We start from the raw sequence: 267 nt of genomic DNA on the forward strand, positions 1-267 counted from the left end.
CCCATCTTTTTTGAGTGCTATGGCAAAAACTCTAGGAAAAGCCGTTCTAAGAATATAACCGTCAATCCATTCCTCCTCCTAAAAAATAATTTTGCTGCCATCACCCACAAAGAGGTACAAGCCCTCGGACACAAAGTTGCTACTATATTCACAATTTTGATGGAGTGGTTTGACAATGTTTTTTCACAAGGTGGAAGTTTTGTTTCTACCATTGAGTCCTAAGATGTAGTTGTTGTGGTCCAGCCCTAGTTTTTACCATTAATAATT

General features: G+C 38.2%; 1 protein-coding gene across 1 annotated transcript in view; it reads left to right on the top strand.

Moving 5' to 3' along the window:
- Positions 1 to 267, top strand: part of LOC110427310 (tetrahydroberberine oxidase-like) — a 6259-nt gene that overhangs the window by 5342 nt on the left and 650 nt on the right. The window lies entirely within an intron of this gene.

This window comes from Theobroma umbraticum, unplaced genomic scaffold (genome assembly GCF_002168275.2).
Source record: "Theobroma umbraticum cultivar Fairchild unplaced genomic scaffold, ASM216827v3 scaffold_228.0, whole genome shotgun sequence".
Lineage (NCBI taxonomy): Eukaryota > Viridiplantae > Streptophyta > Magnoliopsida > Malvales > Malvaceae > Theobroma > Theobroma umbraticum.